The sequence below is a fragment of the Mytilus californianus genome, unplaced genomic scaffold (genome assembly GCF_021869535.1).
Source record: "Mytilus californianus isolate M0D057914Y unplaced genomic scaffold, xbMytCali1.0.p SCAF_12, whole genome shotgun sequence".
Classification (NCBI taxonomy): domain Eukaryota; kingdom Metazoa; phylum Mollusca; class Bivalvia; order Mytilida; family Mytilidae; genus Mytilus; species Mytilus californianus.
The window spans coordinates 2,964,075-2,990,189 of NW_026262604.1; the positions used below are offsets into that span (position 1 = coordinate 2,964,075).

Sequence of the window (26,115 nt, forward strand, 5' to 3'; positions counted from 1 at the left end):
GACTATGTTGTTGAACACTTGTGTTGTCTTGATATGGGGTTTTCGTTAAATCTGTCATCTGAATTGGTGAATCATTGACCAATATCTACTGACAATTGATAATGAATAAAGTGCCTTTTAATAATCTGTTTTTTCGATGTTTACATTTACAACCGCACATGCGCCCCTTGTTTTTTTTTTTTTTTTTTTTATCTCAAGCGAGTAGCGTGATATGAAAAATAGTATAGCAAATAAAGCAAAGGAAATATACACAAAATAGAGATACATAATCTTTTTCTTCAAGTTTCGTAAAAGGTTATAAAAAATGAAAGACGACAAAAAACAAGCAATACAAACCAAACCATCTACCGACAATGATCACAGCTGCTCCGGAAAGGGAAGCAAACCGACCTTGCTTCACATCTGCACTCACCATTTCAATTATGGTTAATACGTTCTGCATAGTATACTTTCGTGATTCGTTAAGTACATATACGCACACGCAAATCAAATCATACGGCTTCGTTTTCTAGGAGTTTTAATTGAAAACCTAGCATATGTGTATCTGAACTTTTTATCTTTCTTCCAATTGTAGCATTTATTCGATTGTGATATTTTGATGAATAGTAGGAGAACATACCCTGTTCTGTCAACGAACATATTTATCTTTAATCTGATGATATTTTCTCAGTTTTTCATGACTTCTATGCATGTTCTGTTCCTATGAGATTTGAACATTGATAAATTACTGCAGCCTTAATCTCTCCTTAGCTTTCCATTTTCATTCACATTTTCAAACAAAAGAAAATATATATGGAAAGTCCATCCGAATTATTTTTGCAAGTGCAAAGGGCCTTCATAACTTGCAGTGAGGTGATAGTTTTTTACTCCGTGTTGAAGGCCTCATTGAGATTTGAGATATAGACCAGCAATTATAGCGCTGTTCCTTTGCTTTTGTGCATATTGTTCTGTATGTGTATACTGATTTTGTGTCATGGAAAGATACCCTATATCCGTTTTTTTTTCTATTATACATTCGCCTTATATTTCTGCTTGTGAAAATTTTAGAATATAAACATCGGCGTGATTAGTTGTCATTAAACATATCATTGTTGGATGATACTTTAAATGATTGAGTCAAGAAATTGTGAAAGATGTCTATATAGCAGTCATTTCAGGTTAAAGCAATAGACAAACAGGAAAGATTATAAGCTTAACCATTTAATTATTATAATATTTATTTTTTATTTTTGACGCTGGAACTGTTGCAAATATTCTGGCAGGTGCCCCGCTCCCATCGTATATGTTTATAGCTGGAATAAATACGGTAGACCCTGAAGGAGGGATTCTGTCGAGATTAGCAACATTCAATACAACTGGAATATTTCTTTGAAACAGAAAAGTAAATCCAGACAAATCGATTCTGGCGGAATTCAAGTAAATAGCCGGAGTGTCACTACCAACAATGTGAACAGAACGAAATTTCGCTAAAAATGTAATTGCATTGAATTCAAAGGATGGAAATCGATACGAAGTTATATCGGAAGTGGTTTTAGTATTAAAAACTTCATTTGGATCTGGGTATCTTTTATCCCATCCGGAACTTAACAGAACAACTGCTCCATTCGGAATTCTTCCATGAGTAGCCTCCCAGCGTCTTATGTCCGAAATTTGAACTTTATAGTTCGGATTCTTCGAGACTTGTTTTCTGACATCTATGATAACTCCCGGGCCATATAATTTTTCTAATGGAAGCTGGTGCATGCGTAGTCTGTTTTTGTAGAAGTGTGAAGGAGCATCTATATGTGTTGAGCTGTGTTCTGATGTACCAATATAGTTGGTTTCAAACCTGTATATATGAAATACATATTGAAAGCAGAGAAAGTAAAAAACGAACACACTTCGAAGCAAAATTACCAGGACCACCAAACTTTTTTTTCGACATTGATTATAGTGAGACAATTTTTCAATAGTATATTTGACAATTACCGATGATTTCATTCTGAAATTAAAATACACACTTTTAACAGAAGTTGTATCCCTTAGGCTATTGCAGATTAGTTCTTAGCCATCATAAAGTGGCTGTTGCACATGCAAATCATGTAGTTGTAAGTGATGTATAGCCGTTTTAAGCGATCATTATTGAAAATAATATTGATAACAAAAGTGTTTAGCTTGACAAAAAACTACTTATAACGATGGGAAAAGAATGCACATATTGCACACACATAAAATTGCTGTTTTCCCTTGCAATCAGATGTTTATTCTTCCGAAGGGAAACAACTCGTACAAACGGATCCCTCATTACAAAGACAAAACTGGAATTGGCAAATAGACAAAAAAACATTAACCTGCAAGTAAGGATATCTTATAATAAGTGTAGAATTCAAAACCTTTGTAAACTTAAATAACGATGCTCTTATCCTGGTTAGGTAATAAGTTAGAATAAAGATTAAAGAACCATTATCATATGAAATACAAAGACGGCATGTTAACATCAATCAAATCATGTTTGATTATAACACGTATTTTAAGTTTAACCTTCGCCTACTCACATCTATTCTAGTGTTTAAACAAAATTTGGTATGCCTACCTATATCCTCTTCAAGCGTTGAATTTGCAAGTAACAACAACTAGATATTTGAACAATCTTTACATTTTCAAACTTTTCAGACTGTGTTTGTAAGGAGTCAAAACAAACCCCGTTGAAAGTTCGTTATCTAACTAAAGCCGTCGAGTGTGGAACAACTGCTGTAAACCAACTTATTTTCGCGAGCGATTTATTTTCGCGACATTCAACAGTTGAAAAATAACACGAATATAAATCTTCACGAAATTGTTAAACTTTTATCTTCCTTTATATATAAATTCGTCAAAATGATTTGAAAAGCGCGAAAATAAATCACTGTAAACTTGGCTACGAAGGGCTAAACGCGAAATAAAGTATCCGCGAAATAAATTGGTTTACAGTATCAAGAACCTTATATCAACTGATTTCAGAACAGTAAGATGGCTATCGGGGCGATTGAATTACTGCAACATGTGTTTATTCAGACAATTTATTATTACGATCCTTGAGCAAACAACAAAAATGCGAGATGAATTATAACGATTTCAAGAAATGCTGAATACAAGAATAGAAAATAGTTAAAGCCAAATAGAGAATTATTGTGAGGAATTCCTCATTAAAAAAATCTTAACCATACGATACTTTAAAATAATAGCGTTGACATATGGGCGTGAGTGTCTATAAACCCCATTAAACCATTTTAACTACTGGGAAACTACAGATAGGTCACTACTGAAAGAAAAGAGGCTCTTAAAAAGTTATACGTCGCACTCAAAATTCAATTTCCTAATTTTGGGTTGTGATCTCTTTTGGATCCTATTTACCTCGAACATTTCAAATACCATCTCAAATATATCATTAAACTAACTCAAGGGAACATGTATATGAAAAAAATACATCCTTAGTGGTGAAAGATAATCGTTTGTATTTGAATATTAAGGGTATATGATACAGATATGACAGATTTGATCCCACGGTGAATTTTTGACGAAAATTTGCATACAGGCTATACAAATATATAATAAGAATACAACTTAAAGAAATACTTTTAGAGATAAATGGGGTCGACTTTTGAGACATTTACTAAACATTTACATTTTTATCCTTTAAACAGACATACCTTACTTTTTTGTTTCAAAATATAAACACTAGCTGACTTTTAAAAAGACATTTGAAATACGTGTGATCTAAATTTGCGTAACAATTCTTTGGAAATAATTATTTTTTATTAACCTTACATGATTTTTTTCTGTATATTTGTTTAATTTTTAAAAAATCGTCGTTGACTTGTTCATAATTATTTGTACTAATAATCTTCATACAAATCAATCGAAATATCATTTTTAAAAAGTCGATTTACTAGTTTTCGAGATAATGACTAAAATCAGACGAAAAATGCATCTTTTACCGGTATTTCACAGAAAATTAATAGTTTACGTAAGCGACGTCATTACCTCTCCTGTAACTGTATTGTATGCCCTTAAATGAATACATTTGTTTAAACATTTCCCTTTTTAATTTTAATTGTTATGCCGCAAACTTTAAAATATATTTTTGTATAATCTGTTTCTAACGCATTTCACTCGGCCTTTTCCATGATATCATAATAGAAACAAATGCTACTACTCTAACATTTTAATCATGATATTCGTCAATCGAGTTGCTTAAATGTTCAAAATTTATATTCAGATTTCACTGAAAATGTGTTTAAATTGTTATACTTAGTTTGCATTGATATAAAAAAAAATGATAACTCATATTCTTTCCGTGAATTTTTTTACTTACCAAACATCATCAATGCAATCTATGAAACCTTTTAAAATTAATTGAGATGAGTATTGCACTCATATCACACAAAAAAAAACCTTACAACTGCACATTATCTTAAGAATGTTCGCTTCTCTTGTTTTTGACTTGTTGTCAGATATTCGGAGTCCTCTAGTTTTATCCATGTAGATCCAATCAAAATTTTGCACGCTTACTTGTACATTTCTTTTCATAATTTAATTACAGATAGTTAAAAAAGACATTTTTAAAAATTCTTATAAAATCCTTGTTATTTGTTCATAATGTTCGAAATTAAATATGTGCCAATATTAAAGAACGCTAAATCTAGAGAGAAGTATCTCCCGTCAAATTTTCAATTGCTTATATCTCAAAAGCTTTTTAAGTACCATTATTGCAATACTATTAATTTATAACTGTCTTTTAGAAACCTTATTATTTTCGAACAGAGGAGCGAACATCCTTAATGACATTTATTACTTACCAAATACCCCCAAGCTCCTGGCTGATAGATCTATTCACAACTTTAAAACTGTATGCTGGAAAGAATGGAGCCGTGAGAGGTTTGGGTCCATGTACATGAGATAGGTCCACCACACGAATATCAAAGCAGCTTAAAGGTTTTGCGGCATTAATTCCGTGTACTAAACTCACAAATAGAACGATCTTAGCTGTGCAATGCATTTTCATTGTATGAAATTATATCCGATTGTGTAGCATATAAATAGGATCTTAATGAAATAGTTTTAAGTAGTACATTACGTCAATGAAATGCAAATACGACATGTTAACATTGTTCAAATCATGTTAGATTATAACAGGTATTTAGAGATTAACATTCGCCTGCTCGCATCTATTCTAGTGTTTAAACAAAATTTGGTATGCCTACCAATATCCTCTGCAAGCTTTGAATTTGCAAGTAACAACAACTAGATATTTGAACAATCTTTATACTTTCAAACTTTTCAGACTGTGTTTGTAAGGAGTCAAAACAAACTCCGTTGAGAGTTCGTTATCTAACTAAAGCCGTCGAGTGTGGAACAACTACTGGAAACAAACTTATTTTCGCGACATTCGAGAGTTGAAAAATAACGCGAATATAAATCTTCGCGAAATTGTTATACTTTTATCTTCCTTTATATATAAATACGTCAAAATGATTTGAAAAGCGCGAAAATAAATCGCTGCAAACTTGGCTACGAAGGGATAAACGCGAAATAAAGTATCCGCGAAAATAAGTTGTTTTACAGTATTAAGAACCTTATATCAACAGATTGCAGGAGAGTCAGATGGCTATCGGGGCGATTGAATTACTGTAACATGTGTATATTCAGACAATTTATTATTACAATTCTTGAACAAAGGACAAAAAATGAGAGATGAAGTGTCAGATTATAACAGGTATTTAAAGTTTAACCTTCGCCTGGTCTCATCTATTCTAGTGCTGCAAAATCTGAGGATAGAGATTTGTTATTTGATCTGATATTTAAAGAATGTGACAATGTTTTCTCCTTAGATCTCCTTAGATATGGTTAATAAATTAATTTAGTTATTAAACTACGAGTCTTTTAATATTTTGAAGCAACTTGGCTATTTTTTTTTTACAAAATATCTGCCTTGAGTAAACATTTATTATGTAACACTGTGACACTGTTAGCAATATTTATAATGTCTAACTTTAGTATACTGTTTTGTTGTTCTGCTTTATTGTATTTGTAATTGTAACTTTATATTGTCCACACGAAAATCTTAACCATACGATACTTTAAAATAACAGCGTTGACATATGGGCGTGAATCATTAAACTGATTAAGCTGATAGAAGAGACTTGATTTAAATCCGCCCCTAATAAGGTCAATGATTGTGAATCGAATTACAGCTTTGCACAGACACAATAAATTGAGATACTCTACAATTCACTCGGATTTTGCAATTTCCACCTGTCCACGATATTCCCTTGATGGAGAATGGAGATTTTTTTTGCTTCATTTAAATACATAACAGCATACGACCATTAGCTAGTACTTTTGGATTGTTGCAATTTAAATGATTCATTTCATCTGTAAATATCGATTTCTAATATTCCGGTTGCAACTTTCTTTAACAAAATTTATTTTAGATTGGTTTGGCTGTTCTAATAATGCCTGTAAAGTTGTCATGCTCTTTAACGTATGATAAATTTGGCTTTTGCTACCTTTTTTTCAAATGTACCTAATAAAAGTGACGTGGATGTCAGCAATTATAGGTAACCACACGATTTCAATATACCATATAGTCAGAAAGTCCTGACAAGAAAAATGTAAAACAATTATAACGACAAAACTAACGGACTCATGTATAACAATTAAATTTAAAACATGACAGATATGAACCAACTACAGCCACTGAATTACAGGCTCCTTACTTTGGACATGCTCATACAGAATGTGGCGATGTTAAAATATTTGTGAGCGCTTAATCTTCCCCTCACTGGGACAATGTTGCAACAGGAAAACATAAGAACAGACTTAACAAATAAATTGTAAATGGTGGAGCTCGACAGATTGGCACGGATCACATAAATACAACCAATAACAAAAAACAACAGAAACAATGCATCGATATAAGTTTAGCAGCATTTACAGAAAGGTAGTTCAAAGCCAATTACAACTAAAAAATAAATCAAGTTCTCCCAGAGTAAAGTATCAATCAGTATACATCCAACAAATTTAGTGAACAGTATCGACAGAATGTAGAATCCTGAGTACTCATAACGGTACATACATATTTAGTGTATGTTTATATATTTTTAAAACAAAACCAATATTGGTACCGCTAGAAACAATTTTTAATAATTCCAATACGATGTTGAGTTGATAACCTTTAGGAATAAGATAATTTAATGAATCAATGAGTTTATATGGATCGTATCTAATTATACATGCTCATTTAACAACATAACCGTAAAAAATAAGAATACGATATCCTGTTTTTTTGTATGAATTTAATAGATTCAGTCGAATTTCTAAACCAAATATTTGATTTTTTTGGAAAATTTAGTAAAACCTTTAATTAAATTGAGGAAGCGAAATCTCTGACGTATTAATTACCAGTGATACAAAAACTTTGTTCATTGAAATCTTAAACGTCACTACAAATACTGGTATCGCCAAAAAGTTTTGAAATCTAAACATCGTAAAAAGATGCCAAAGTAGCACCACTGTCAAAAAAGGAAAATTAAGATAGTCTTAATGGTAAGTTAAATCAACAAAAACAAACAATTTTTATCAATGTTAATTATTACATGACACTTTTTTATTTTTTATCCGTATATAAGTTTTGACACAGGTACTGTTGCAAAAATTCTGGCCGGTGAACCACTTCCATCATATATGTTTATAGCAGGAACAAATATTGTCGATCCAGAAGGAGGGAGTCTGTCAAGATTGGCAACATTCAATACCACAGGTATGTTTCTTTGAAATAGAAATGTAAAATTGGACAAATCAACTTTAGAGGTGGGTGAGTCGCCAATAGACGGAGTGTCACTTCCAACAATGTGAACAGAACGAAATTTCGCTAAAAATGTAATTGCATTGAATTCATAGGATGGAAATTGGTAGGAAGTAATATCAGAAGTGTTTTGAGTATTGAGCACTTTATATGGATCTGGGTATCTACTAGACCAACCGGAATTAAACAGAACGACTGCTCCATTCGGTATTCGTCCATGACTTGCCTCCCAGCGTCTTATGTCCGATACTCGTACTCTGTAATTCACGTTTCTCGAGACCTGTCTCCTGATATCAATGATAACTCCCGGACCATATAATTTTTCTAATGGAATCTCGTGCATGCGTCTTCTGTTTCTGTAGAAGTGTGAAGGAGCATCTATGTGGGTTCCGCTGTGTTCCGATGTGCCAATATAGTTAACTTCAAACCTGCATACATAAAAGATATATACAGATTGAAAACAGTGTAACAAGAAACTGTAAACTATTTCAACACAAAATTTGCCAAACAAATATGGGATTTTTGTCTTTATTTATCGGGCAGCAACTTGAGACATATGTTTTAAGATAGTTTATGTTCACACTATACGGACTTCACAACAGGAGTGTGCTCCTTACGCAGAAGCTGCTCCAATAGAGTTATGAGGAGGAAAGATTAGAAATGACACTCCGTAAATTTTATGGACACCATCACGAATTGGTTGATCGATACGATGTGTCTGTGTCTAAACTAACTAACGACATTTTTACCACGTCTTAGATTGTGGTTTACTATCTACGTCGTCTGGCCTGCTTAGTACGAACGTGGCCTATTCCCGAATATGACTGTTTTGCCGAGTGTGAATTCGCATTGCTATACGGCGTTTCTCGGTATTTATAAATCCAACATTCATGTATTTAGTTATGATGTTTCTTTTGTAAGTCCATTTGGATATTTTGTTATGTCTTATAGTCGCTGTTGGGGACGGCGTGGTTTGGTATTAATATATTCCGCATTTTGTTTGTTCTTGCATGATCTTGCATTATATTACAGTTAGTTTATTTTTATTTTCTATCTGTACGTAAAAGTTAAGATAAAAAATCAGCTACTTCATTGATATTATTTTAAGTTTAAAGCAACTACTGTGGATTCATTTATTTTCGTGGGTACCAATTTTCGTGGAGTGAGAAAAACTTGCATTTTTGTGGATATTAGATTTCGTGAAATTGCCAAAGTCTGCATACAACCTTATAAAAAATGTGTAATTCGTTGAACTTTGAAATTCGTGTACCCACAAAATCCACGAAAATTGGTACCCAAAGAATAATAATGAATGCACAGGATTGTTTTATTTATACACAGTTTTGATTTAGAAGAAAAACCGACAAGGTTAGAATGTACAAATAATAACACCATTACAAACACAATTCAATTTTAATATTCTTGTCATGGTTAGAAAATACATAGAATAACACCATTACAAACTCAATCCCAATTTGATATTCTTGTACGTGTCTATAAATAAAACAAATCTATTTTAAAAATACCTGTGATCAAATAAAGGTCACAAAAAATACGTCACTTTTTGTGACGTTGATCCATTCATGTGACGCGCAGTTTATATTTCGTTTGTGGTGTCCTGGTCTGCTATCGTAAATTCATGGGAGGTGTCCGTTGTTATTCTGCGGTTTACATGTTGTTATGGACTATTATATATTTATTTATGTATTTCTCTGTGCTGAGTGTTCTTGCGTTTGTTTGTACTGTATTCCTGTCACGTAGTGTTGTGATTTTAGCGGTATTTTTAACATTGCCATAGAAGCGGGAGGTTTGGCTAGCCATAAAACCAGGTTCAACCCACCATATTTTCTTAATATGTCCTGTACCAAGTCAGGAATATGGCAGTTTATATCGCACAGCTCGTTTCTATGTATGTTGGCGTTTGCTTTTGTTACAGTTGAGTGTTTCTTTTGTTCCGTTGTGTTCCTCTTATAGTTGATGTGACCACTCGGTTTTAGTTTGTTACCCGGATTTGTTTTTGCTTAATCGAATTATGACTACTGAACAGCGGTATACTATTATTGCCTTTATTTACAATAAAAATAATTTAACGTTTAACATAAGAAGTGTGCCTTTGCCAATTTTAGGTAGGTTATAAAAAGTGATAACAACTCTGCACTGGAAAGACGTGACTGGTACTATTATAAAGATGTTTCTACCATTTTTTATGTAAAAATAACTATTTCTATCAAAATTTTTACCTTAACAGAAAATTACATTATATCCTCAAGATTTATAAATTTGAAAGATAACACACATTACTCATAGGAAAACTTGGTCTATCCGCTTGCTCTTGTTTGGGAAAGAAACATTATGTCCGTCATAAATGAAACAACTCGTACAAACGGATTTCTTATTAAATGTTTAATTACGGAATTGGCAAAACGGCTATTCAAAACATCATCCTGCAAGAACTGATTGTTTACAAATAATTAGTCTAGTCTTGGAAGCTTTTGCAAACTTGAAAAAATGACGATGTTTTAAGACATAATTCAGACTAATGCTTAAAGAATCACTATCTGATGCAATTTTGGCTTTTTTTAAGTTTATCAAGACAGTTCAATCGCTCTCTAGCATCTATTGAAGTCCATCAATTAAACATTGGTATTGCAATGACTGATCAACCAGCTTTATTAAAGTGTGACCTTTTTGTCTGCTTTTATTATAACGATTGTTGAAAATTGACAGCATTACGAGATGAATTGTTGCCTAAAAATGATATAATCAAAATTGAAAATGCGAAACCTATTAATTTCGCGTTAATAAAAACATCGCATAATTCTGAATTTATTTTTTTTGTCAGGTAGAACAACTCTTAAACGATAACAAAAATAAAGACACATTCATTATCAATGTTTGGTCTTTTTGTTCACCAAACTTGTCTTTAGGCCAATATTATTACTTAACAAAACTACCAGACAAAATCAAGTTGAACACATTCATATACACCTACATGCGTATCCTAATTGACACTAAACAGTGTTCAACACGGCCATTTCAGATGAACCGCCTGTCATATTACTATATAAAAGTATGAAAACTTAACCAGACAGCCAACAAGTATGTTGAAACAACTATAAGAAAGCCAAAAAAAAAAACAAAAACAAGTTTAGACCTATTAACAAAAAACTGAAAAAAAAGAATTGGTGTCTGTAACTTTTGAGCTTTTAAAATCTCAAGAATGTGCCTTTTAAATGAATAAAGCACATTTTATAATCTGCCTTCAAAGCAGATTTCATGAATATATTTCATCAAGTATGATTAAACCGAAATGATTGAAAGCCAGTGATTATAAATACGAAGAAAGGTTAAGAACTATATGACCAAAAGTGACACAAAAAAATAGCCAAATTCAGTAGGGAGAACTTTGCTTTTTACTATATTTTTTAATTATCACCGGAAACGTTGGAAACACATGCCATGAATCATTTTAGTACCAAAGCACTTACAACTTAGCTGATTATACCCTCGTGATTTTAGGGTCGAGCAGCAGTGATATCGACTTAGTGCTTGTAAATGAAAACAACACTCTATAAGTAATGCTGCAATTAAAGCAATGTTGGGAATTGTGTGGAAATCTAAAGCAAAAACCGCATCCTAACGAGAACTTACACCGTTGATCCCTTTTAACCCAATTTAGCAATATTTTATCTCTGAAACAAGTAGTAGGTCATAACTGAAAGCTTGAAAAGCGATTTCATGGCTATTATTAAAGGATCCATAATAAAACAGTTGTAATCTATACTCTAAATCCCATTTAAAAATGTTTGAGTCGTGGTCTTTTATGAGCGTTTTGATTTCGAAAACCATGAATTCCATCTCAAAGGTGTTATTAAACTACTTTATGGAAATTTGATATCGAATACATGCAACTGTATCAGTTTTTATACATCCTTGGCTTTCAAATATTCGGATTTGCGCGTACTTAGATGATCAACACGACGGATGACACACGGTGAGCAGGATCTGTTTACCCTTCCGGAGCACCTGGGATCACCCCCAATTTTTGGTGGGATTTGTGTTGCTCAGTCTTTACTGTTGTTTTTCTTTTTTTGACATGGCGTTGCCGGTTTATTATTATGTGTTTGAATATCCTTTTGGAGTCTTTCGTCTTTTTTGTTCTAATTAAGGTGTATCTTTTAACATTTAAATAGAATGTGTATACGACAAACCAGCTCTTGATAACATTTAATCTCTCTCAACATTGATCGTTAGCAGCTAATATCCTAGGTCTTATTCAAAATTGCTTTGACAATTCATTGAAACATGCGTTCTTTAACTATTTTAACATGTTTCAATCAAGTCTAAAAAAGGATATGTCAAATTGTAACCTGTCACTAAATATTAGTCTACACTAAAATTTGTTGACGGGAACCTGTTTATAATGTTGTTTTTTTTTTCAAAACGTTCCAATTATATCTTAAATGCTTTCTTGTTGGATTTTCATGACATTCAAGCTTTAATGAAAACATATTTTTAACTGACCTCAGAACAAGTGTTTTATAATTCCAAATGCATTTAAACCGGATTATGACCAATGTGATAAGCATCGATATACCACCCGTTGAATGAATATGTCTCCTGTAATTTCCCTTCATTACCATAATTAGTAATTGCTCTCGGCAATTTACTATTACTTAATTATATAAACATATGTAACCTCACTAAACAGTTGATTAAGTTTTCATCCACTACAGATTTTTCAAGCTTTAAAATGCATATTTTCTAACAATTTCTTAACGACTTGTAGTCTGCATTTATTTAAAAATTTACATTCTTTCCGTCACATCTATTTTATAGCAAATATCTTTTTATGGCTGCTGTGAGACCTGTAAAACGATTTTAGGTTCGCACCGTAATTACAGAAATTACAAAAAAAGTTTTAACAAAAATACCGAACTGCAAGATAAATTAAATAAAAGTCCATGAAGCTTGAAAAAATCAAACGCTCGACTATATCAGTCAACGGTACGATATGGAAACAACTTTCATATTCCTGACTTGATATAGGCATTTACAAAATAACAGCTAACTTCTGCACATTCTTTCTTTGACATATATTACTTACCAGTTACCTCCAAGCAACGGGCTGTAAGATCTGTTAACAATTGTAAAATTGTACTGTGGAAAAAATGGAGCCGTGAAAGGTTCAGGTCCATGGACATGAGATAGGTCTACGACACGAATATCACAACAGCTTGAACGTTTTGATGCAATAATTCCGAATACTAAACTAAGAAATACAAGCATATTCGTTGTGCAATTCTTTTTCATTGTATAAATCTATAATTGTGTTGTGTAATGAATAAAAAAGATTCTTGTATTTATAGTTTTCAAGTAAAACATGTTACTGCACATCAGTTAAAAATTACGACAATGCTTTGACAGCCGATATATCATGAATACTGACAAATAATTGTTAATGACGTCTTAAAATCACATAAGAAACCACAAGGCATATGCATTATTAGTCTGTTATCTGTTATAATTTTCACGAACATGAAAATCAAAATGAAATAATGCAAAACTACTTAAAAATAAAATAAGTAAGATGTAAGAGGATTACTAAAAGTCCTAAAATGTCTTTTCTATTGCAATATTTAAATCAATCCATATTTACTGATGTCGTGGTAAAATTCAGGCTGACACCTTAAAATGTGCATAATTTAAAAAATTTCTCCTAGTATATTTAACAAAAATTTAACCTGATTCTCAGAGTCTGTTAATGGGGCCATAGAGCTATATCAAATGTCAAACGAACATAAAAACCTCACAAAAAATACAGATTCTACCAATGCATTGAGTGGGATATACGATATTTATACACATGAAGGAGCATAATTGTCAAATTTTATAAAGCGAGACTTGCCGAGCGTTTTCAAATATTACTACAATTTAACTGTCCAGATAAGCAAAATATATATTGCAAGCGATATGTTTTAAAGAGATTCGTTTCTCTAGAGATATTAAAACGATATGGTATCTCACATTTCAGTGGTTGCAAAAATATTTTGAGACGGCAGAAAACTCAACAATTCAACATTCGTCAGCACTATTTCGCTCAAATGTACTGCTGAAGACCACTGTGGCACCCATTTGGTAAGATTATCTTTGCACAGATACCACCATGTTGATTGATTTCGGTGCTCAAAAGACCGTTGTAACAGAGAGTCCTTCATGAAAAATGAACCTGCAGAGAGAAGGATCCGACAACATTCAACTTTCATTTGAGAAACCAAAATGAATGCCTAGCATTCTTCTGCCTCAGTACCCTTCTCATGATTGACCACAAGTGATGCAGCGAACGGACTTGCATACTAACAAAGGTTATCCGTATTATTCATTTCATTAATGACAGGACCGAATCTGACATTGAAATGTGAAAGGACTAGAGCTTGCACACCCAACTGTTATCCGTATTATTCATTTCAGTAATGATATAGCGTATGCTGAAACGAAATCAGACGTTGAAAGGTGAAAGGACTAAATGTCGTTTTTTTTTTAACGTTTCTCATATCTCATTTTTTTTTTTTTATTCAACAACAATATTGCACATGCTGTTAACAGATTTTTTCACTGGTACAGCTATTTCAGTGAAGATCCCTGTATATTAGTACCTTAAGACCAGGGTATCTTCAGGCGTAATATATTTATAATTTTGTTAGTATGTATATTATATGTCTTGATATTTCTCTATTATTTTACTATTATAACTCTGAATATGAACTTTATATATATAGTAAAAAAACAGTTTTCTTTAATATACCATCAATTGTTACTATCTGATAGATGTTGAGAATAAAACAGAATAACGGGTTATCTTAGCGTGTTCGGAATTTGGTTTGTGGTTCAATATATTTCTCTGTTGTCCGGTATCACGATTTTTCAGTTGTTGTATTTTGTGTGGATTAATTGCTTTCACCACGTGCCTCCCAAATACAATTGTATTAGCCACGGAAGGTATGTACACAAAAAAAATTTTGGTCTCATATAGTAAGCATAATTTGTATATCTTCCGTATAATCTAAAATTACAGTATATAAATTTGTGGAAGAAATAAGAGGTACTTTCACTTTCAAAACTCATTGAAATTGTAAAATGAAATAATCATCTATCAAACCGTTCTGTAAAATACATATATAATAACAATATTGACAATAATATAACAATGTTGTCAAATATAAGAATATATCTTTTCTAGTATCCCTTTTCCTTCAATATTAATATTTTTTTTTGTAATAATAATCCTTTTTTTAAATTCTGACCTAAAAACATTATATAGATTGATATTTTTTGTCCTATATTCTGACAAATAGTGTATTTTGTGTATAGTGAACACAATAACTGTAAGTAAAAAGTTTATTTCATAATAATGTTCATCATTAATTTTATATCCCAAGATTAAATTTTTTTCAGTGAAAATGTATCTACCAATCTTAGCTATTTCAAATAATTTATATACTTCCCCCAAAACTCATCTAAAAAGTGGCACGTTACAAAAAAATGTTCATAGTCTTCTGTAAGGTTACAAAAATTACAAATAGAGTAATGGCTTATTTTCCATTGTTTTAACAACACTTTGTTTGGAAGAATAAAGTGTGATAGTTTCCATCTGCACATTTTCAGTTTATTATCTTTAAAATAGTTATGAATACATTTTTGCATATATTGAGCTTCACTTTGTATATTTTCACTTTTAATGTTCTGTTCCACTTATGATACCCTATTGGAATTTCTTTATCATATTCTATTAAAATTGTATAAATTTTCGTCGAATCTAATTTTTCTAGTTTCTATGTTTGCAATTATTTTTTTCACTTATATATAGTGAGTTATTTGTTAAAACACTAGTTTTTATTGAACTTTCTTCATTTAATATTTTTAACCATTCTTTTGGGATTGCTTTTCTTAACTTTGAGAATTCAGCTATCCAATTCGATTTATTTTTTAATTTTAAACTTATAATTTTTTCTGAAAAGACTCCAATTTCATCAATAATATCATTTATATGAATGATATTGCTATCTATCCAGTTTTGGAAAAGTAGTGTTTTCTTCTGAAATTTGATCAATTGATTTCCCCAAATGACTTCTTGGCGGATAAGTCTGTAATTATTTGGATGTTTAATTTTATTATTTTTATTTTTTAACCATACTTTAATCATATCAAGATAAAATTCAGATAGCTCTTTAGTACCTGGTAGGTAGCGAGTATATATTATAAGTATTCATTCTTAAGATAAGTAGATTGCTACCAAATTTATTTAGATAAAATTTTGGTATAACCATCCAATTAAGAAATTTATCAGCAGTTAATCTTTTTATCCAACCTATCTTAATAGATTCTATATATTTATCTATATTTACCATTTTTAATCCGCCATCTAGTTGGTTGTAGCTTAATACAGTGCGTTTAACTTTTTCTGTCTTATTGTTCCATAGAAATTCATATATATTTTTTTTAAATTTATCTAAATACTCTTTACCAAGGTTGAGACTGTAGCCAAATAAGTAATAATAGGAATAACTAAAGATTTAATAACTGTTATTCTTCCTATCATGGTTAAGTTTCTTTCTTTCCAATTAGATATAATTTTTACAGACTGCTCTAGCTGTTTTTCAAAATTTAGTTTATGACACTCTTCTTTGTTATGTCCAAAATATATCCCCAGACTTATAACTGGTTTATCTGTAAAGTTAATATTTTCATATTTTTCTTTACAATGTTTTTGTTTCCCTAGCCAAATACCCTCCGTTTTAGATCTGTTAAGTTTTAATCCTGACAGTGAACCAAATGTTTCAATCATGTTAAGAGCTTTTGAAATATCTTGTTTTGATTTGAGAAAAAGAGTGGTGTCATCTGCTAGCTGACTTATTTTTAAAGTATGGGTTTTTCCATCTACCTTGACTTCAAATCCTTTAATGTTATGGTCTTGCCTAATTTTACAAGCTAGAACCTCCACAGCAATAACAAAAATTGTCGCACTACATGGACAGCCTTGACGTATTCCACGATATATACTCATGGGTTTTGAAATCCACCCATTATTTAAAACTGAACTTTTGATGCCAGTATATAAAAGTTTTATCTATCTCATCATAGAATTTTTAAATCCAAATCTTTGTAAAGCAAAGAACATAAAATCCCACTCTAATGAATCGAATGCCTTTGGAAAATCTAAGAATAATAAAGCGCCCTCTATATTAAATTTGTCTGCGTAATATATGACATCTTGAATTTGTCTAATATTATAGCCTATTTATCTGTTTTTAACATACCCATTTTGATCTCCATGAATAATTTGGGGTAATATTTTGATGATTCTTTGAGCAAGTGAATAAGCAACTAATTTTGTGTCAATATTCAATAATGTTATTGGTCTATAATTGTCTAAACTGAGAGGATCATTTTTTTTTTAAGTAAAAGGGAAATAACTCCTAATTTTTGTGAATCTGTTAACTCCCCTTTATCAAATGAGAAATTAAAAGTTTTGACTGCAAACACTTTAAGATGTTCCTAAAAAGTTCTATAAAATTCTACACTTAAGCCATCAATTCCTGGGGCTTTATTTAGTTTCATTTTAAATAATGAATCAGTGCATTCTTGAGTGCTTAATAAACCTTCCATACTATCGCCTTCTTTATCTGTTAGGACATGATCACATTCTGTATTCATAAATAACCTTTTATAAAAATTTTATTGGGATTTGAACTTTTATAAATTTCTTCATAAAATTCCTTTTCAAGATTTAGTATTTCTGTAGGATGTGTATGTATCACCCCCTCTTTGTCCCTGAGCGCTGTTATAGTTTTCCTTGTTTGCCTAGCTTTTTCTAGTCCCAAGAAGAATTTTGTGTTTTTTTCTCCTTCTTCTACCCACTTAATTCTGGATCTTATTTGTGCTCCTTTTGTTTTTGAATCTTATAAGTTACCACGTTTTTCTTCTATAATATTAATTTCCTCTTTAAAAGAGTTAATAACATCCTTTTTACATTTTTTGTTTGTACCCTTATTATTCAATTTGTTTTCTAAAATATGTATTTCCTTTACATTATTTTGTGCTTTTCTTTTGCAGAATGCTATGGTGTGGTCTCTAACCTCGGTTTTAAACAGATCCCACTTGACACCAATATCATTGGTGAGTAATATTTTCTTTTCATATTGTTTGATTAGAATTTTGATGGGGTTTTGATATTCTTCATTTTCTAAAATACTATTATTAATTTTAAAGTATCCTTTAACTTTTTGGTCTGTTCGACCTTTTATCTTTATAGAAATTGCCTGATGGTCTGTATGAGTTATAATAGCTGGCCTAATATCAGTATATTCTATTGTAGTTCTTATTTCAGGACATGTTAAGAAAAAATCTATTCAAGATGCTTCATTTAAATTATTTTTACGTCGCCAAGTAAATTGTATTTCCCTACCATGAAGCTCTCTCCAAATATCACTAAGTTTTTGGGTTTTCATTAGATTTAAGGCTAAATACTGGTTTTGTTTGTTTCGATTTTTGTGTTGACATTTTTTTTTTTTTTTTTGTTATCTATTTTTGTTAAAGTATCATTCATATCTCCTCCAATTATAACCATTCCTAAACTCTTTTTTGTAACTACTTCAATCTTTAACTTTTTTGAAAAAAATACTAGTATTTCTTTTTTTATGTATATTTGGTGCATAGACATTTACTAAGGTGTAAATACTGTCTTCAATTTCAACATTTATTAAGAGTAGCCTGCCCTCTTGGTCTTTGAACATATTTATAAATTTGCATTCTAAATCGTTATTAATAAAAATTGAAACTCCTCTGGACTGTGAGGTTCCAAAGCTATGATATTGTTGACCTTTAATTTCAAATCAAATACACATTATCAGAGACATATGTGTCTCCAACATTATTAGGTCCATTACATTGTGATTCTGTGCAAAAAATAATGCTGTGACATGTCAATTTCAATATTGTAAACAATTGATTTCTTTCATGTCGTAACACCTGTTGTTTTCTATTTTTAGACACCAGACAACGTAGCTGAAGAAACAATAGTAATTGGATCTTATCGTGTAAATTTTGGAATAGTGATTTCGTAAAACTTGGTATTCTATTAATGGAAATTGAGTTCTGCGTATAAAGAATTGACATGCTTTGAACAGGAAAAAGTAATAGGATGTAATAGCATATTACTGAACAAAAGGAAAATAGACAATGTCAATTGTGCGAATAAAACGGATAAAACGATGTGAGCTTTTTTGGGTAATAGATTGTAGAGTTCAATATCTGGAACATAAACAAGATTTCACCTGTTGGAAACAGAATAGGTTCTATTAATAGATTTATTTTTTCCAAGATTTCTATTCTCTTTTACTTGAAAATAATTGTTATAAAATGTTCAAATTTCTGTATGATTATTATTATATTATCTTTTCTATCAAAAAAAATACAAACTACAATTGTTTTGTATTAGATTAATATAATTATAATTAAAGTATTTTAAATTGACATACTTTTGTATTCTATTATACATCATTTTGTTTGTTTCAGATTTGACTGATTTATTTTCATACACATTTGAATGTATGTAATCCTTAATTACATCACTAAATTTCGTACACATAACTGTTATCCGTATTATTCCTTTCAGTAATGATAGAGCTTACGTTGAAACGGAATCTGACATTGAAAGGTGAAAATACTAAAGCTCGCACACTAAAGTGCAGAACAGGACACTATTGAAACTTTATAACTGTATTAATTATTTTTATATTTCTCATATTTTATTGAAATTTGTACATTTGTTCGTTGAAAAACATCAAGTACCGGTACCTTATACCGGCCTCGTTAACATTAATAAATAACATATTTATACAGCTCTTAGTATTTGTTAGTAAAATACATACAATATAAAATACTTAAACGCAAACTGTATTATTAATCAGTGCCGCTTTTTTTTTTTAATTGGGAAACACTTTATGATAGCTATTGTATACGCGGAAGCGAGCCCACCGCAGTCAAATCGAAAGTAGGACAGGTGATTTCTAAACCGTTGCATTCAGAAAAATTACAGCTATCGACGACGTTGAGTATTTTGAATAGTCTTTTGTCATATAAACATGTGAAGAGTGTGGTTTAGAAGCGTTTTGGAAACTAGAAGCTATAGGAATCAAATCCCCAGAAGTACACGAAAAAGAGACTGAATATTTAAGAAGTTACCACAAGAGAACATTAAACTTTTAAATGGACTTCTGAAGTAAAGTGATGAAGCATATTTGTATGACCCGATGCATATCAGCTGTTCTAAATTTTAATTATATGAACTATGTTAAGTTTTATTCTGAAAGAACTGGGAAAAATGTTAAGCTGAGAGTCTTTAATTTTAACATAATTTAATGTGCATTCATTTTCCTTTTCTATGTGAAATACTTTTACGCGGCCTCCAGAATGTTAAAAAGATAGTGGTACCAGATTCGTTGCAAATTAACGTACCTTTATAGGTCGAAGTCATATAGATGATGACGTGTTGTTTCTTATGTTAGAGATAGATAATTAAAATTCTAATACTAGCATGACCTTCTTTAAACGCTTTGAGTACACACCCGTGGTATAATATTTTATGTCATCTGATTGGCAACGTCATGATTTTTTGGGCTGTTTCCTTCATACTTCCACGTCGTATGCTGTTTATGAATGAGTTACCTGAAGTCAATCTGGGTAAATGACGTCATAGAACGATGACGTAAGAATATAAGTATTCTACGGGAAAATGAACGAATCATGAAACTGAAATTCATCAAAACACGGAAATATACACAAACGATGATAAAAATGTGTTGAAAGCCAATTTTCTTGAATAAAGTAAGATAATCATTTAACTTTGTACAAGCCTGTCCAAGTATGTTATTGTAAATCGTTAAAACATGGCTCTTTTTCAGTTTTCTTTTTCTTTTTCGTCAATGTTAAAAGTATGTTAAACGTCGAGAATAGCAAATATTTGCCTTCACCTAGTGCACTTCAATCCAAAAGAATTGCCGTGTTTGACTTTTAAGATAGAAATAAATCATTGGGGCTTGAATTATTTCTTAAATCATCCCACATTTGTCACTTAACTGCAACACCACAACTTACCTATGTTGTCGGTTACCTTTTACGTGTCTAGCCCTAAGCTTACTTACCAGATTCGTTGCGATTTTATTTTGTCACAATTGTCGTCTTTCATGAAAACAAATACAAGATCTAATTATGACATTTGAAATGTCAATTGTTGTGACAATTCATGATATCGTTATCTCGTAAGTTACTAAAGCATTGAGGATTTTAGGAGAACAACATCTTGGATGATTTGCATATGCGTATATTTGGCTCTGTTCCTTCAGGTTGCTTGATACTTTTTCCACATAGATAATTGAAGGAAACATAAACTTGATTATATATAGGTTAACACTTTGAAGTGGGGTCATGTTATGATGTCATTTTAATGTTATATTTAACATTGCCATAAAAGCGGCAGGTATGGCTAGCCACAAAATCAGGTTCAACTCACCATTTTTTTTCTTAAAATGTCCTGTACCAAGTCAGGAAAATGGCCATTGTTATATTATAGTTCGTTTCTGTGTGTGTTACATTTTAATGTTGTGTTTCTGTTGTGTCGTAGTTCTCCTCTTATATTTGATGTGTTTCCCTCAGTTTTAGTTTGTAACCTGGAATTGTTTTTTTTTTCTCAATCGATTTATGAATTTCGAACAGCGGTATACTACTGTTGCCTTTATTTCTATATTCTGATATGATACTTCTCCTGTCGAGACAATTAACATTTTTGATTTTGAATGAAGAAATGTCGATTCGCAAGAGGATGGAATCTGTTTCTCTAATGGTTGTTGTTGACGATATGAAGAAGGGCTGCTTAAAGATTGCATCTTTCCATTTTACCTTATCGGATATGGTCGTCTTTTTTCGGGACGACACAATAGAAAAATGAGATGAGGTCAAGAAAAGCTGACGTCATTTTAGAATTTTGACCAATGAAAAATTTTGATCAAGCGAACCACAATTTGATTTTAGAAAAGAATCGACAGTGGTGGTTGTTAAATTTAAGCTGATATATATCTATTACAATCAACCTGAAAGGTTCTCCTAATACAAAAAATAACCTGACCACCAGATAGTGAGAATGAAGCTATGTCAGTGTGATATATGTCAGAAGAGTGTACACTGTTCGAAATAAACAGATATTTTATATGACATATTGTACAACTTTTACATAAATATAGTTACTCAACAACTGGTTTATTCCTATAACTATACAATAAAGTGAATGCCAAGTGAAAAAGCAAAAGCCAAATTCTGCAATCAAAGGCAGTATGAGTCTCAGAATTTTTAGGGGAAAACATGTGTGATTTGCAAAAAAAAGATATATAGCAGTAATGATGATAATGTTGTATATTTATTCTGCAGAAAGTTATCATAAATTAACCCATTTCTCTGACGTCAGTCTATTGTTCTATCAGTAGATTATTTTTTAAGAATCCACTGACCACTGTGTTAACTTGAAATGACTCATATATTATAACTTTTAACTTACGATCGTTTATCCTCTCAAAAACGAGTGTCTTGTGAAGGGTCCGAACTCGAGCGTATTTTCATCGTAAATCATAACAGTCTTCATTCTATGCATGAAACCACTAAACCACGAGTGCTGACATATATCATTATTTAAATTATAAACTTGAAGCACATGATTCTTTATTCATGGCAATAAATTCGTTGATAATTCATTTAAATAAGCTTCTGTAATGTATGAAATATATATCAAATATAGAACGACACCGATACAAGAAAAAAAAATAAATGAAACATTTTCTTTACAATCATAAACAAGAGTTTATTCTGAATGTCAGGTTTGAATATTGGTCGATTTTTAACATCGTTATAATGAACTAAACCATTCATACGAATGTGGCTATTACACAATAGTTAAAGCCACTATAAAATGAAGGAATTGGATAAAGCAGTTCAATTCCTTGATAAAATTAACATCAATATGCCCATTACACTTGTCACTTTGACATTACAGGGACTTTCAATTTTCTTTTTCGTCATAGTAAATGCTTGCTTATGGTTTTAGTTTGATAATATTATCATACAATCAATCAAGTTTTCTTTGTTTGATTATACATGGTCCAAATATACAGCACGTCAACATTGAACGGACTCTAATTTGAGTAAAGTGTGATATAAAAGCCACGACTGTAAAACTACTTCTTTGACAGAAAAGAAAATCAAAATCATCGCCCTTATATGAACACGAGATATATAATACCTCTAAGATTAAAATAATATTTTGTTCGAGAAAAAAATTATGACGAAAAAATTTCATTCCGGGTACAAGGTTTGAACTCTGTATTGTTAATATCATCGTAATGACTTTCGTTAACAACGACTAAACGATCACGGCTATGAACAGCTTGATTGGAGATGTATAAAATCAACATAATTATACATCTGTAGCAGGATCAATTCTGCTGGGGATTCGGGAATGCGTACCACAGTTAATACAAGCTTATTGACTGATTGACGATGGATGCCAAATGTAATAACACTAAAATGTTCTAAACTTGATGAAACAGAAACATTTTAAATAAAATTTATATCTAGTTTAAGAAATAATTCATGGCAGCCGTAGATTTGTTTTCATTTAACCATGGGTTGGGCATTTATATTTAATTATTTTATCCCGAGCGACAGCGAGGGGTAAACTATGAATAGAAATGACCAACCCATGGTGAAATGAAAACAAATTTACGGCTGCCATGAATTATTTTGATTCTAATAGGACAAATTCTGTAATTTTGTCAACCGTGAAAACCCTATACACACGATGCTGTTTTGGCTGTTCCGTTTTACCCCACATATAATAATATTGATGATGTAATATTATTCAATAATAAATGAAAAAAACGCACATTCTTCAAATAATTTTGTTCTTTTGTGTTATTTTATTACATTCTGAGGCGTACAAGAAGCCTTAAGGATGTTCGCTCCTCTTGTTTTTGATTTTTGCCAGATGTTCGGAATCCTCTTGTTTTATCGATGTAGTGCCATTAAAAATTTTGCCCGCTGACCCCTATTTTTCTTTTCATAATTTTATTACATATGGTTTAAAAAGCCATATTTGAAAATCTAAAATCCTTGTTATTTTTTCATTGTTTTTGAAAGAAAAAAGGTTCCAATGTTAAATGTATGAAAAATCTAGAGAGAATCATTTCCCGCTAAATTTTCGGCTTATATCTCGAAAACAAGCACACGGACCGTTCATTTTGTTCTGCTTTTTTAGTTCCTTTATTCATATACTTTCAATTTATAACAGTCTTTTAAAAAGCTTGTTATTTTGAAACAGAGCAGCGAACATCCTTAAAACGCCCGGTGTTTACGTTTGACACCGGAAGCATACATATGACGTCACCTTGTTTAGTTGCCAAAGACGATAACATCATTTCGCGGAATTTTCGTTTTATGACATGTTACATCGAAATAATAACTGAAATGGACCGAATTGCTTATTTTGCATCAGAATAGAGATAACCGTATTGTATTCGAAGCTTTGCTTACGTAAAACGTGGGATTTACTGTCAAAAATTGAGTTTACCTGGTCGTATAAATAAGATGGGCGTAACGCGGAACAACCAATTTTGTGTATCTATGCGTCTGCGCTAAAAGTAGATAATATTGATTATGTTTATACTGGTTGCCGATATATAGGTCGTCATATTAGAATGTTCAAATAAAACCTTTAGCACATACTTTTCATATGCTTTGGAGAGCAACATGAAGTGGAGCAACATTAAACGGTTGGCTTGAGGCAGTTGCGCTATCCTTATAGATTTGGATCAGCACGTTTATTTGGAAGACTGACTTTTTAAGGGGTTACTAACAACCTTGACTACTCATGAGAGTCTTGCTCACTATGTGTAAAAAACTATATTATACAAATTTCAAAGGTTCTAAATTTTTGTAATTAAGATTATTAAACTTTTTAAAACAAGATAAATAAATTCTGTATATTATAATTTGTCTTGTTAAATCAATTATAAATACGAAAAACCTGTTCAATTTAAGAAACTTATAATGATCAATTATTAAATGAAATATTCATTAACCAATATAAAATTTGGAGTTAAAAAGGGGAGCTAACACCCAATTTAAGTTATATTTAATTGATGTCAACGTGTCGCATGTCTAAATATAGATGAGATTCGTGTGGATATAATTATTTCCAACTATTATAGAATAAAAAGGACAAAATATGAAAATATCTTTATGAAATTTAGTTGATTTATTGTCAAAACGTAAACTAGACAATCGTTTTACTAGAAATGGATTAAGCTAGAGAATTGATAAGAAGTAGTGAATTCGGAAACGATAATCAACTTGCGACTAAAGTCGCTCGTTGATTATCGTTTACGAATCCACTTCTTCTTATCCTTTCTCTAATACTTCTAGATTGTTGATCATGTAGTATAACAGGTTCTTATTAACTCATCATTTTTCATCAGGGGTTCTTGTAGGGGTGGAAAATAAGTTTTATTTCTGTATTACCATAATAAAAGCTTATGAAAATTGCAGCCTTTTTTGCGATATTAAAACAAGACTAGATCAATATCTGATAAATATCAGCTTTTTTTATATTTGACACGAAACATTTCAAAGCCTCAAAAACAAAAGTTGATTTTTTTTCTGACATTGACCCTAATATTGTATGTTTACCATAATGTCATGTACTTTTAAAATGACAACTTACGGATCTTTTAAAGATATTCACATAATTATCGAAACAATAAGTTTGCCACTACTAGAAATAATAAAATCAGAAGAACAATACAAGAAAGTGAGACAATGTAATACAATAGCAGTGTAGCTTTTCCCTATGATTGTCAGTTTAAACAATACTGCCATTTACGAGGGTCTGGATGGGGTTCACAGAATAGATTAATGGATCATATCGACAGTAACACGGGCAAAATAATAAAGAATAGATAATTAAGAGGTGCTAAAATATAAAGAACGGAGAATAATGGGCGAACGATAAAGAATAGAGAATAATGACATAAAAAATGTAAAGAACAGAGAATAACGACATGAACAATTAAAGAATATAGAAATAAAAGACAACAATCCAGACCCTCATTTACATACTAAGACTTATCTATATTTTCCCCTTAAATTTAAGACATTTTTCATTTGAAGTAAAGAATTTTGTTTCAGTC

The 26,115-nt window shown here is 31.2% G+C and overlaps 1 long non-coding RNA gene across 1 annotated transcript; it reads left to right on the forward strand.

The window, feature by feature from the left end:
• Positions 1–14,745: 14,745 nt before the first annotated feature.
• On the forward strand, positions 14,746–19,152 carry LOC127721214 (uncharacterized). The gene is made up of 3 exons (XR_007991074.1): positions 14,746–14,824; positions 17,939–18,001; positions 18,874–19,152. It is a non-coding gene; the product is annotated as an uncharacterized LOC127721214 (long non-coding RNA).
• The last annotated feature ends 6,963 nt before the right edge of the window (positions 19,153–26,115 follow it).